Source organism: Elephas maximus, chromosome X (assembly GCF_024166365.1).
Source record: "Elephas maximus indicus isolate mEleMax1 chromosome X, mEleMax1 primary haplotype, whole genome shotgun sequence".
Lineage (NCBI taxonomy): Eukaryota > Metazoa > Chordata > Mammalia > Proboscidea > Elephantidae > Elephas > Elephas maximus.
Window position 1 is genome coordinate 61347458 of NC_064846.1, and position 11731 is coordinate 61359188.

An 11731-nucleotide genomic window follows, 5' to 3' on the forward strand; every position below is an offset into this window, starting at 1 on the left:
AGAAGTTCTGAAAGTGACATGGAGCTATGTAAGACTTCCTAAGGAGGCTCCAGACAGGGACACCAACTCACTCCTCACGTCCAGGCCGTTCTGTCCTAGTGCCAGCCTCAATCTCAAAGGTCTACAAGGCTTGGGGATTCACCAGCATATGCCTTTGAAGCAGGTGCCAGACTGATGAGCTCTGTTTTTATTTTCTTTGGAAAATTGCAAAACATCCTTTAGGGCCTCAGAGTATCTAAAAGAGATCAAGAAAACATCTTTGAATCTGGAAAACTTTTAGATCATTGAGTATTTAAAGTGTAGCTTTATACTGGCAAATTAATCTATTTGTCTTACCTGTTATGACCATTTTAGTAATGGTTTTTCTGAAACAATGACCAAAGTAAGAGAGCTTCTGATTCACCCCCAAGAAAGGAAGCAGGAATACATTATCCCGTGACCCATGAAACTCAAGGTTAAAAACATAGTATTGATATTGCTGATAAAGCTCTGCTAGAGACATGTCAAACATTGCAATTTGCTGCCCATGGCAATGTGAATTGGCTCTTTCTGTAACATTTTCTATTGCTACCTTAACTTGTACGTGTTTGTTTTGGTACACAGTTAAAAGTTTGATGCCTTCTGATGTTGCATGCTTGATTTTGGATCATTACCCTTGTTTTACTGTTGGTTTTCATATTTAAATTCCAAGGATTTTTTTTTATGCTAGTAAATACTAAAACAGCTTCAAGACGAACATAAGCATCTGAATGCCCCAGGATCTGGCAGTTAGACAAATACAGTTAAGCAGATGCTTTAACAGCCAGGGGAGGCCTTAGGCAGAACAGAGTACTCAGCCTACAGGAGATGCTGGCAGAGCCCAGAGACCATCATTTCCTAGCTTGTAAACAGCCTAATCCCCCAATGTTCTGCCTCCAGCTTGGGGCCGGGGAGTGGGTATTTCAGGCCCTCAAAGTACATTCCAGTAGCTTTGCCTCACTTCTCCCAAACCTCTGCCTGAAATGCCCCATCCCCGGGAGACTGATGACAAGAAAACCAAAGGGGGAAACACAAACTAGAAGCAACGGATATGAAATCCCAAAAGTCTAAAGACAGTTCCATGAATTTTAAAATATGGTTAACATTTGTACTGCACTTCTTATTTGGCAGGCACTGAGCCAAGTGCTTTACATGGATTACCCAATTTAATCCCCACAATAGCCTAGGAGGTAAAAAAAAAAAAAAAAAAAAAGGAGGTAGACACTATTATTTCCCCCCCATTTGATCAATAAGGAAACTCAGGCTAAGGGGAGCTACGTGACTTGCTCAAGGTCACAGAAATAACAAGGGGCCGAACCAGAGTTTGGAATCAAGCAGTCTGACACCAGAGCCCATGACCCCAAGACCTACACTACACTGTCTGCACAGAGCGTGGGGGAGAAATAATTGTGGGGGCCACTTTTGCAAGATTGCTAATGCTGGAGATTGTCCTAGCAATGCTCTGCAGCACATGACCTGAATGTGCTCAGTGACTGCACATCACACTCCACCCCAGGGCTGTGGCCCTACAGGCCACTGCCTAAATGGCTATGCCACTTTCTCTTGAGCATAGCTGTGCTGGGATAGGTAGTCCCGCCAGGCAGAACTCAACAGATAAAAACCATTGCAGTCAAAAATTGACCTGACAGGACACCAGGTGGCAAGAAATAAGGAAGGAAACAGCATAGGCCTGGATGATTTGAGGAGAACCTGAGGGTTGACTGGAGGCGGAGAATAAATAGCTTCTACACATCATTTGCCAAATGCACCTAGTAAAAGCCTCATTTAAAAAAAAATTCAGCCAACACACCAATGAGCAGGTGAATAAGTGACTGGTAGCAGGTGCACAAAATCGTAAAAAGAAATCCTGCTTTTCCTGCACAGTTCCATCCTTGATGGCTGCTCTTGCTGATTCTATCCTAGCATGCCAAGATTGCTTCAGTGCCTGCCCTTTGAAACACAATTACCCTCCTCAGAGGAGTCTAGAGGCTCTGGGTCAGCAAGAGTTCTGCAGGTCACCAAGTTATTCTCCCCATGGCCAAGGAATCAGTGCAAACAAAAGTACCTTCCAGAGTCTTGAATAAAATGCACCAGGAGGGAAAATGGGTCAGATGGGAAATGGATGCTCCAGAGAACCCAAGATGATAGTTGCTCCCCAAGAAGGTCCATGCCTTTTTCTCATGTTCAATGTAACATGTTGAACTATGTCCCATGAACATTAAATCCAGTTTACTTTAGTCATGAGCACATATATTTGGCAGTCAGTGGCATCATGCAACTGTATTTTTATCTCAAGATTCAAGCAGTTGAGCCTACTCCTGTATTTCCCCAGCATCACTCTGTCCCCACACTCCTCAGTTCTTATGTCTTGGAGAACATAGATAATATAGCATGACTCTCTCTCATGGGAGATCCTGGCTCTCTGCTTTCTCCATGTATTCATTCGTTGAGTGCCGACTACATGCCAGGCACTGCAGAAAGGCACTACCAAAACTACAAAGGGTAATTAGACACAGCTCCTGCCCTCAAAGAGGAGAGAGTGTTGTTATAAAGAAACGTTTCCCAAATTCAAATTTTCCCAAGCCTCAGAAAACTACAAGAACAGATGAGGTCACTTAATGACAATGACCTAAGTTTCTCTGCTTCTCACTCTCACCTGGTGATGTAGGAACTGCAAGTTCTGCAATATATTCAAATTTTGAGGCCCTGGGTGGCGCAGATGGGTAAGCACTTGACTACTAGCCAGAAGGCTGGTGGTTTGAGCCCACCCAGAGATGCCTCGGAAACAGGCCTGGAGATCTACTTCTGAAAGGTCACAGCCTTGAAAACCCTATGAAGCAGTTCTACTCTGCACACGTGGGGTTGCCGTGAGTCGGAACTGACTTAACAGCAACTAATAACGTACTTGAATTTAAGCAAAAAGGCTCTCTCAGCTTTGACTTATAGCCACCCCCTGCTCTCCATGGGACTTAGAGGTGGCCTACAAGGGGAGTTGAACTGGGAGCTAAATTCAAGGGCACACAGTGGAACGGGGCCATGAACCCAAGTCTATTCGATTTCAGGACCCAAACCATAACTACTATATACCCTTACTATCTCCCCTCATTTTGCGGTTTGCTTATATGTGAGTGCAACCTTATCAGTGAAAATTATTTTGCCCTTCTATTTACCTGTTCCAAATTCAAGTTAGGACTGTGACTATAGGGGAAACTGGAGGGGAAGACAATTAAAATAAAAAAAGATTAACATCCCACGCCCCTATAGAGCCAAGTTTCAAATCTCTCTCAGCTGTGGAAACTTAGAATTAGGCTCTTTACAAAGCATTTGCTGACACTGAGGGCAGAGAATTCTCAGAATTTGCAAGCAGAGACACCAGGTTGAAAAGCCAGGTCATAAACTCCTGAGTACAAAGTACTCTACAGCCTGTTCTCCATTTTTATTTTTAGAATCTTTTCTGTATAATATGGTAGCTGAGGATGCCTGAAATCCCTTCTTGGAATACATTCTGTCCCTATTTTTCTCTCCTAAGACTATGGTTTCAAATTCATCTAATTACTTCCCTATGCAGCATTAAATCAAGTTGGCTTCAAAATGGAGATAAACTAGTGAGTTTAATTATTCTCTAATGTGCCTCATGTGGCAAAGGTGTGTTTACTACATAAATAACCATTCTAGAGGAACCCAAACCCACTGCCGTCAAGTCGATTCCGACTCATAGCGACCCTATAGGACAGAGTAGAACTGCTCCATAGTTTCCAAGGAGCGCCTGGCGGATTTGAACTGCCGACTTTTTGGTTAGCAGCCATAGCACTTAACCACTATGCCACCAAGGTTTCCATTCTAGAGGGAACCAAGGGTTTTTGTTTTCATTTTGTTTTGTTTTATAAAGACAGAGTATAGGTTTTATCTGGGTTGTAAAACTCGAGTTGCCATCTTTTTCGAGTAGTGGTGCACTATAGTGAAATTTTTCATGCCAACTCAGATTCTTTTTCTCCTTCCTTTTTTTTTAAAGGGGCTGAGTCATTTTAGGGAAATTAAATCAGCTGGCCCCTCATCAACCTAGCTTCCTTAGGCTGGGTTCTCTAGAGGAGCAAAACCAGTGAAGCGTATATACGTAAATACATATAGAAAGAGATTTAATTCAAGAAAACGGCTCATGCAGGTGTGGAGGCAGGCAAGTCCCAAATGCATGAATCAGAAATCAGACTGGAGGCTACACCTGATTCACATGGTTGCAGGTGCTGATGAAAGCAAAATCTGCAGGGCAAGCAGCAGGTTGCTGGCTCACATTCCAGGACCAGAGGTCAGAAGATTATGAGTCAGATGCAGGATCCAGATTGAGAGTGAGCATTGATGAAACGTCAATTTATATACACTTCTTCATCACTTCCCCACACGTCTGTCAGTTTGTTGTACTTTAGTGACTTGCCTGTTGCTGTGATGCTGAAAGCTATGCCACCAATATTTCAAATAGCAGGGTAACCCATGATGGACAGGATTCAGCTGAGCTTTCAGACTAAGATGGACTAGGAAAGAGGATCTGGTGGTCTACTTCTGAAAAGAATTAGCCAGTGAAAACCTTATGAATAGTAGAACATTGGCTGATATAGTGCTGGAAGATGAGCCCCTCAGGTTGGAAGGCAATCAAAGTATGACTGGGGAAGAGCTGCCTCCTCAAAGCAGAGTCGACCTTAATGACATGGATGAAGTCAAGCTTTTGGGACTTCTATTTACTGATGCGGCACAACTTGAAATGAGAAGAAACACTTGAAAATATCCATTAATAATAGGAATGTAGAATGTACAAAGTATAAATTTAGGAAAATGGGAAATCATCAAAAAATGAAATGGAACACATAAACTTCGATATCCTACACATTCATGAACAGAAATGGACTGGTTTTGGCCATTCTGAATCAAACAATTACATGGTCTACTATGTCAGGAATGAAAAATTGAAGAGGAATGGCGTTGCATTCATTGTCAAAAAGAACATTTCAAGATCTATCCTGAAGTACAATGCTATCAGTGGTAGGATAATAACATACACTGACAAGGAAAACTAGTTAATACAACTATAATTCAAATTTACGCACCAAACACTAAGGCCAAAGATGAAGAAATTGAAGATTTTTATCAACTTCTGCAGTCTGAAATTGATCAAAAATGCAATCAAAATGTATTGATAATCACTGGTGATTGGAACGTGAAAGTTGGAAATGAAGAAGAGGGGACAGTAGTTGGAAAACATGGCCTTGGTGGTAGAAATGATGCCGGAGATCTCATGACAGAATTTTACCAGATGAAGGGCTTCTCCATTGCAAATACTTTTTTTCAACAACATAAATGGTGACTATACAGGTGGACTTCACCAGATGGAATACATAGGAATCAAATTGACTACATCTGTGGAAAGAGACGAAGGAGAAGCTCAATACCATCAGTCAGAAAAGACCAGGGGCCGACTGTGGTACAGACCATCAATTGCTCATATGCAAGTTCAAGTTGAAGCTGAAGAAAATTAGAACAAGTCCACAAGAGCCAAAGTTCAACCTTGAGTATATCCCACTTGAATTTAGAGGCCATCTCAAGAATAGATTTGACACATTGAACACTAATGACCAAAGAACAGATGAGTTGTGGAATAACATCAGGATATCGTACATGAAGAAAGCAAGAGGTAATTGAAAAGTCAGGAAATAAAGAAAAGATGAAAATTGGATGTCAGAAGAGACTCTAAAACTTGCTCTTGACTGTAGAGTAGCTAAATCGAAAGGAAGAAATGATGAAGTAAAAAGAGCTGAACAAAACATTTCAAAGGGTGGCTCTAGAAAACAAAGTATTATAATGAAATGTGCAAAAATCTGGAGTTGGAAACTCAAAAGGGAAAAACAAGCTCGGCATTTCTCAAGCTGAAAAAACTGAAGCAAAAATTCAAGCCCCAAGTTGCAATAGTGGAGGATTCTATGGGGAAAATATTAAACGATGCAGGAAGCATCAAAAGAAGACAGGAGGAAAATACAGTCACTGTACCAAAAAGAATTGGTTGGTGTTCAGTCATTTCAGGAGGTAGCTTATGATCAAGAACAGATGTTAATGAAGGAAGAAGCCCAAGATGCACTGAAGGTATTAGTGAAAAACAAGTCTCCAGGAATTGATGAAATACTGAGATATTTCCAAAAACAACAAAAAAAAGGATGCAGCATTAGAAGCACTCAATCTTCTATGCCAAGAAATTTTGAAGATAGCTACATGACCAACCGACTGGAACAGATCCATATTATACCCATTGTAAAGAAAGGTGATCCAACAGAATGTGGAAATTATCGAACAATAGCATTAATATCACACACAAATAAAATTTTGCTGAAGATCATTCAAAAGGGGTTGCAGCAGTACATGGACAGGGAACTGCCAAAAATTCAAGCCAGATTCAAAAGAGGATATGGAACAGAAAACATCATTGCAGATGCCAGATGGATCTCGACTGAAAGTAGAGAATACCAGAGAGATGTTTACCTGTGTTTTATGGACTATGTAAAGGCATTCAAACTGTATGGACCATAACAAATTATGGATAAGATTATGAAGAATGGGAATTCTAGAACACCTAATTGTGCTCCTGAGGAGCCTGTACTTAGACCAAGAGGAAGCCGTTCGAACAGAACAAGGGGATACTGCATGATTTAAAGTCAGGAAAGGTGTGCATCAGGGTTGTATCACTTCACTACACTTATTCAATGTGTATGCTGAACAAATAATCTGAGAAGCTGGACTATATGAAGAAGAACGCAGCATCAAGACTGGTGGAAGACTCATTAACAACCTGTGATATGCAGGTGACAAAATCTTGCTTGCTGAGAGTGAAGAGGAACAAAACACTTCCTGGCGAGGATCAAAGACTGCAGCCTTCAGTATGGATTACACCTCAACATAAAGAAAACAAAAATCCTAATGTAATTCCGCATATAAATAAAACAAAAGAATCACATGATTTTATCAATTGATGTAGAAAAGGCATTTGACAAAGTTCAACATCCATTCATGATAAAAACTCTCAGAAAAATAGGAATAGAAGGAAAATTCCTCAACATGATAAAGGGCATTTGTGCAAAGCCAATAGCCAACATCATCCTAAATGGGGATTGTCTGAAAGCATTCGCCTTGAGATCGAGAACCAGGCATGGACACCCTTTATCACCACTCTTATTCAACATTGTGCTGAAGGTCCTAGCCAGAGCACTTAGGCTGGATAAAGAAATAAAGGGCATCCAGATTGGCAAGGAAAAAGTAAAATTATCTCTATTTGCAGATGACATGATCTTATATGCAGAAAACACTAAGAATCCTCAAGAAAACTACTGAAACTAATAAAAGAGTTCAGCAGAGTATCGGGATACAAGATAAACATAAAAAAATTAGCTGGATTCCACTTCACCAACAAAAAGAACATCAAAGAGGAAACCTCCAAATCAATACCATTTACAGTAGCCCCCAAGAAGATAAAATACTTAGGAATAAATCTTACCAGAGATGTAAAAGACTTATACAAAGAAAACTACAATACACTTCTGCAAGAAACCAAAAGAGACCTACATAAGTGGAAAAAAATACCTTGCTCATGGATAGGAAGAATTAACATGGTAAAAATGTATATTCTACCAAAAACGATCTGTAGATTTAATGTAATTCCAATCCAAATTCCAGCGACACTTTTTAATGAGGTGGAGAAGCAAATCACCAACTTCATATGGAAAGGAAGAGGCCCAGGTAAGTAAAGCATTACTGAAAAAGAAGAAAAACAGTAGGAGGCCTCACTCTACCCGATTTTAGAACCTATTATACTGCCAGAAACCCTGGTGGCATAGTGGTTAAGTGCTACAGCTACTAACCAAAGGGTCGGCAGTTCAAATCTGCCAGGCACTCCTTGGAAACCCTATGGGGCAGTTCTACTCTGTCCTACAGGGTGGCTTTGAGTCGGAATCGACTCGATGGCACTGGATTTGGTTTTGGTTTATTATACTGCCACATTAGTCAAAAGAGCCTGGTACCGGTACAACAACAGATACACAGACTAATGGGACAGAATTCAGAATCCAGACCTAGAACCATCCACATATGAGCAGTTGATACTTGACAAAGGCTCCAAACCAGCTAAATGGGGAAAAGACGGTCTTTTTAACAAATGGTGCTGGCATAACTGGATATCCATCTACAAAAAAATGAAACGAGATCCATACCTCACGCCATGCACAAAAACGAACTCAAAATGGATCAAAGACCTGAATATAAAATCTAAAACAATAAAGATTATGGAAGAAAAGCTACGGACAATGTTAGGAGCTCTAATACATGGCATAAACAATATACAAAACGTTACTAACAATGCAGAAGAAAAACTAGATAACTGGGAGATCCTAAAAATCAAACACCTATGCTCATCCAAAGACTCCACCAAAAAAGTAAAAAGACTACCTATAGACTGGGAAAAAGTTTTGACATTTCCGATCAGCACCTGATCTCTAAAATCTACGTGATACTGCAAAAACTCAACTACAAAAAGACAAATAACCCAATTTAAAAAATGGGAAAATATATGAACAGGCATTCACTAAAGAAGACATTCAGGTAGCTAACAGATACATGAGGAAATGCTCACAATCATTAGCCGTTAGAGAAATGCAGATCAAAACTACAATGATCTTTCATCTCACTCCAGCAAGGCTGGCATTAATCCAAAACACACAAAATAATAAATGTTGGAGAGGCTGTGGAGAGATTGGAACACTTATATACTGCTGGTGGGAATGCAAAATGGTACAACCACTTCGGAAATCGATATGGTGCTTCCTTAAAAATGTAGAAGTAGAACTATAATATGATCCAGCAATCCCACTCCTTGGAATATATCCTAGAGAAATAAGAGCCTTTACACGAACAGATATATGCACACCCCTATTTACTGCAGCACTGTTTGCAATAGCAAAAAGATGGAAGCAACCAAGGTGCCCATCAACGGATGAATGGATAAATAAATTATGGTATATTCACACAATGGAATACTATGCATCGATAAAGAACAATGATGAATCTGTGAAACATTACATAACGTGGACAAATCTGGAAGGCATTATGCTGAGTGAAATTAGTTGCAAAAAAGATGAATATTGTATAATTGTATATTATAAGAACTCAAGAAATAGCTTAAACAGAGAAGAAAATATTCTTTGATTGTTATGAGAGGAGGCTGGGAGGGAGTAGGGAGGGAGAGGGGTATTCACTAATTAGCAGATAAGAACTATCTTAGGTGACAGAAAAGGCAACATACAATACAGGCAAGGTCAGCACAACTGGACTTAACCAAAAGCAAAGAAGTTTCCTGAATAAATTAAATGCTTCGAAGGCCAGCATAGCAGGGGTGGGGGCATGGGGACCATGGTTTCAGGGGACATCTAAGTCAATTGGCATAATAAAATCTATTAAGAAAACATTCTGTATCCCACTTTGGAGAGTGGCATCTGGGGTCTTCAATGCTAGCAAGCAGCCATCTATGATGCATCAATTGGTCTCAACCCACCTGGAGCAAATGATAACGAAAAATACCAAGGATACAAGGTAATTACAAGCCCAAGAGACAGAAAGGGCCACATAAACCAAAGACTACAACAGCCTGAGACCAGAACTAGATGGTGCCTGGCTACAACCGATGACTGCCCTGACAAGGAACACAATGGAGAACCCCTGAGGGAGCAGGAGAGCAGTGGGATGCAGACCTCAAATTCTTATAAAAGACCAGCCTTAAGGGTGTTACTTGAGACTAGAAGGACCCCGGTGGTCATGGCCCCCAGACCTTCTGTTACCCCAGGACAGGAACCATTTCCAAAGCCAAATCTTCAGACAGGGATTACACTGGACAATGGAATAGAAAAAGATGCTGGTGAAGAAGGAGCTTCTTGAGATTGAAAAGGTAATAAAAAAAAAAAAAAAAAAACTCCCAACAAAAAAAGCCCTGGCCCGGACGGCTTAACTGCAGAGTTCTACCAAACTTTCAGAGAAGAGTTAACACCACTACTACTAAAGGTATTTCAGAGCACAGAAATGGACGGAATACTCTCAAACTCATGCTATGAAGCCAGCATATCCTGATACCAAAACCAGGTAAAGACACCACAAAAAAAGAAAATTACAAACCTATATCCCTCATGAACTTAGAAGCAAAATTCCTCAACAAAATTCTAGCCAATAGAATTCAACTACATATCAAAAAAATAATTCACCCTGACCAAGTGGGATTCATACCAGGTACGCAGGGATGGTTCAACATTAGAAAAACAATTAATGTAATCCACCACATAAATAAAACAAAACACGAGAATCACATGGTTTTATCAATTGATGCAGAAAAGGCATTTGACAAAGTTCAATACACATTCATGATAGAAACTCTCAGCAAAATAGGAATAGAAGGAAAATTCCTCAGCATAATAAAGGGCATTTATACAAAGCCAACAGCCAACATCATCCTAAATGGAGAGAGCCTAAAAGCATTTCCCTTGAGAACGGGAACCAGACAAGGATCCCCTGTATCACCGCACTTACACAACATTGTGCTGGAGGTCCTAGCCAGAGCAGTTAGGCTAGACAAAGAAATAAAGGGCATCCGGATGGGCAAGGAAGAAGTAAAAGTATCTCTATTTGCAGACGACAAGATCTTATACAATAGAAGAGTTCAGCAGGGTATCGGGATACAAGATAAACATAAAAAAATCAGTTGGATTCCTCTACACCAACAAAAAGAACATCAAAGAGGAAATCACCAAATCAACACCATTTATAGTAGCCCCCACGAAGATAAAATACTTGGGAATAAATCTTACCAGAGACATAAAAGACTTATACAAAGAAAACTACAATACACTTCTGCATGAAGCCAAAAGAGACCACACAAGTGGAAAAACATACCTTGCTCATGGATAGGAAGAATTAACATTGTAAAAATGTATATTCTACCAAAAGCGATCTACAGATTTAATGCAATTCCAATCCAAATTCCAATGACATTCTTTAATGAGTTGGAGAAACAAATCACCAACTTCATATGGAAGGGAAAGAGCCCCCGGATACATAAAGCATTACTGAAAAAGGAGAACAAAGTGGGAGGCCTCACTCTACCTGATTTTAGAACTTATTATACCGCTACAGTAGTCAAAACAGGCTGGTACTGATTCAACAACAGATACATAGACCAGTGGAACAGAATTGAGAATACAGGCATAAATCCATCCACATATGAGCAGTTGATATTGACAAAGGCCCCAAAACAGTTAAATAGGGAAAAGACAGTCTTTTTAACAAATGGTGCTGGCATAACTGGATATCCATCTACAAAAAAATGAAATAAGATGCATACCTCACTCCATGCACAAAAATGAGCTCAAAATGGATCAAAGACCTAAATGTAAAATCTAAAATGATAAAGATCATGGAAGAAAAAATAGAGACAACATTAGGAGCCCTAACACATGACATAAACAGTATAAAAAACATTATTAAGAATGCAGAAGAAAAACTAGATAACTGGAGCTCCTAAAAATCAAACACCTATGCTCATCCAAAGAAAAAAGAGACTTCACCAAAAGAGTAAAAAGACTACCTACAGACTGGGAAAAAGTTTTAACATTTCCGATCAGCACCTGATCTCTAAAATCTACGT